The 3,653-nt window shown below is 48.2% G+C and overlaps 1 pseudogene; it reads right to left on the bottom strand.

Moving 5' to 3' along the window:
- Window positions 1-257: 257 nt before the first annotated feature.
- LOC109764997 (uncharacterized) lies at window positions 258-1,621 on the bottom strand (annotated as a pseudogene).
- Window positions 1,622-3,653: the final 2,032 nt, after the last annotated feature.

The raw sequence follows: 3,653 nt of genomic DNA on the forward strand, positions 1-3,653 counted from the left end.
AATGTATCAATGAATAGATACAGTCAACGGTATTAAGACAGCACTGCCTACACGCGAATTAGCTTCCGAGGTCGAGCAGTCTCAATTTCACTACAAGATTTGCGAATGAATGCTGGGCTGGGCCACCTCAAATGGCGTGAGTCGCATGCGGGGAGACCCGCTCATAGGGTTTTCAGGGGGATCTGGCCGGCCGGCGCCCACCCGACTAGAGGGACTAAGAAATTAATTGAGTATAAAACTTATCTTCAAGCTTTACCTTATTTTGATCGTTTAGAGGGCGATCGCGGAATCACTGAATGAAGTCCTCCCTCCCTTTCTTTCGGAGGTGTTGACCCGCTGCGAGGCAGATATGACTAAGTGACATATTGAATATGGCGACGACTACAGCATGTCGTAGAAGGAGATAAAAGGTGGAGCCAACGACCCACTAAGACTCACGTATCTACAACTACATTCACGAGCGGCAGTCAAACGGAGGCGTGAATGCAAGATGCCAGCGGAATGATCGACTGGACAGTGGCTAGGGCAGCTTTCTTCCCACCGCGTCCTTCATTGTGTGTCAGAGATACAATGCGAGTGCACCAAAAAAGAAGGGGAACTGAATCGATGTATTCCATGGCGAAGCATCCGAAGCATAACTGCACACTCACACGATCTTTGCCGAGAGATAGGAGCATTCGGTGGAACCGGTGAACTACACTTGCTTCTTGATAGATGTGTGGGACAGAGGGCTCGTGGTACCTGCTGCCTGCCCTTCCTCCACTTTGATAACCGTGTGAATGGAGAGTGGGCAGAGCAAAAGGGAAGGAGGTCCTCATACGGAGTCGCACACTTGAGCAGTGCGGGAGACTGGAGAATGGGTCGAGTAAACTCCCTTAGGGCCGATTAAATCACAGACGAGGGACTTTTCTTTCTTTTTTTATTTTTGATTTGAAGGGTATGTTCTCAAAAAAGTAAGGCAGAGGTAAATACTTCGAAGAGGCGGCTCGGTAGGGATGGAATGGTCAATAGTCATGTCAAGGATGACTTCTTTGTTGGCGAAACGATGAGGGAGAGAAAGCACGCCAGTGATTCTCTGAGCTGGTCTTCATTTCCAACGCCTCGGGAAACAGGTCGAGATAGATGACAGCACCTTTTTATCCTCTTCCTTACCGGAAAGGCGCACTTCTCTTCTTCTTCTGGCCTTCACCTCCTGCCCGGCCCGGAAATAGAACCCAGCCCCCTTTCTGATCCATTCATTTCTGCAAGCAGGTGGGATCCAGAGCTAAGCCCCCCTCCTAATCGAAGCCAGGCGTGGCCTCGCCCTTTTGCTCTTCCTTCGGTTTGGCTCCACGAAGGCACCGCCTAGACTAGGAGCCCCACTCATATTCAAAAGGTGCCCAGCTTTCAAGACGATGATAATAATTAGTCAACTTTTTCCAATATCATGGAATAGCATGGCCCGGGGCTAAGGTAACTCCAGTGGGAGAGCCATGTTATTGGTGACCTTATTGCACGGTTCAGAGAGCTCTTGTGTATGTGATGCAAGTGAACGTGTACGAAAAAGTTGTCGTAAAGTTTCGTTGTACGTTCCGTCGTTAACCCTATCTATGTTTCTGCGATGGCCCAAGAACACGCTCATTCTTCAGCCATAGAAAGACTTTTGAATTGTGAGGTACCATTACGAGTCAATATATAAGAGTGTTATTCTGTGAAATAACTCGAATTTCAAATCATTCACTTGCTTCAACTACTCATGCTATGGATGTGGGAGCATCAAATCCGTTCCTTTGGGCTTTTGAGGAGCGGGAGAAATTGTTGGAATTCTATGAAAGAGTCCCGGGAGCCAAGATGCATGCCAGTTTCATACGACCTGGTGGAGTGGCACAAGATCTGCCTCTTGGCTTATGTCGAGATATTGATTCCTCCACACAACAATTTTCTTCTCGTATCGACGAATTAGAAGAGATGTCAACCGGCAACCGTATCTGGAAACAACGATTAGTGGATATTGGTACTGTCACTACACAGCAAGCAAAGGATTGGGGATTCAGTGGTGTAATGTTAAGAGGTCGTGCAACATAAATACATTGATAGCAATATGGGGGAAGTTCCCATCAGGCAACAACGGTTCTGCCTGAACCTACAAAAGCATGCATATGTTGTTAGTGAAGATTTTTTGTGAAGCCTTGGAGACGACATACCCAGGGCTAGGGTGAGCTGAGGGGGGACAGCGTAAGTGAGCGAATGTGTGTAAGCCCAATCAAAGATTCCTATTCTAGGCGGGGCGGGCCATCAACCTTCGAATGGTGTTGGTCCTACGGACCGTGAACGGATTCGCCTCTGGCCTCTGGGCACGTCGGAACCGCATGAGTTCACCGGGGTGGAGCACGGTCCGCCAAAATCGGCATAGTTTTTGAAGTTCAGCACACTGGTTATGTTATCCAGGCAGGGTTTGCTCAGAGTGATCATGATTCGGCCATGTTCATATCATTTTATCCTCGAGGACGTGCTATTTTGTTGTTGTATGTTGATGATATCAAACTGACTAGTGATTACTCTGTTACCATATCGCTGATCAAGTGTCGCCTTCATCTATTATTTGCTATGAAGGCGCTGACGCGCCCTAAGCCTTTTCTTGGCTTGGAGGTCGCACATTCTCCTCGTGGATATTTGGTATCTCAGATCAAATAATGTCATGACTTGATCACTCGAGCTCAACTCAATGATGAGAAGATTGTTGACACTCCCTTGGAGCTTTACGTTAAACTCCGTCCGACTGATGGCTCACCATTATCTGATCCGATGCAGTACAGACAGTAGGTCGGCAGTTTGGTTTATCTGACGATCTCTTGCCCAGATGGCTTTTCCTAAGAAAGTTAGCCTTTCATAATTCGTGAATTTCTAATGATCATCGTGTCCTGCATGTTGGATCCTCTACTATTCTATGTTCTTTCCGAAAGCGTGCCAATCCCTATGTTGTGCGGAGCTGAGCATCTTCTATTCGCTGGGATCAAGCTTTTCCTCTGCAGGGGCCTTGTGCAGTAAACCCCCTACGGGCGGGCCCCCATCATCGTAAAGTAGTAAAGGTCCCCGCGAAGCTTTCGGGAAGAGGGGTAGTCTTGTGCGTAAGCATAGCATTTCTGGTCGAACCACCGAACCACACATCTTTTTTTGGTGGGAGGGTACTCCGAGTAGTGGGTACCTCGTAGGACCTCGACCCGCCTACTCAGGTCTTGTATGGATATGCAGGAAGGTGTGCTCCTAGGTGTGTGTAGGGGGTGTGTTTGTTCGCGAGAATGAATTCCTCGTCAAGTCAGGGGGGTATGGACACACTTGCGCGAATTCGGGTAATGGCTACAAGGGATAAAAATAAAGGAAACTATACCCGACCAGGGATGGACGTAAACTCGTAAGCTACTGAGGGTAGGGATAATCGTCTAGGTCTTATTTTAAAAAAAGCAGCCCCACCACTGCAGGCAGGTTAGTTCCTCTGTCGTTGCCGGAGAGTTCTTAGCGAAGAGACCTTAGGATAAGTTGCTAAAACAAACGGAGGGGGGGATCAATTCCAAAGAAAGACTGTTGGTAGCAGGTGGAGACATTTCTTTGGCCCCCTTCCAAATAAATGCGGGCAGGGTAGAGCTCGGCAGAGGGTTCGAGAATAGGGTAGGGTT

Source organism: Aegilops tauschii, chromosome 4 (genome assembly GCF_002575655.3).
Source record: "Aegilops tauschii subsp. strangulata cultivar AL8/78 chromosome 4, Aet v6.0, whole genome shotgun sequence".
Lineage (NCBI taxonomy): Eukaryota > Viridiplantae > Streptophyta > Magnoliopsida > Poales > Poaceae > Aegilops > Aegilops tauschii.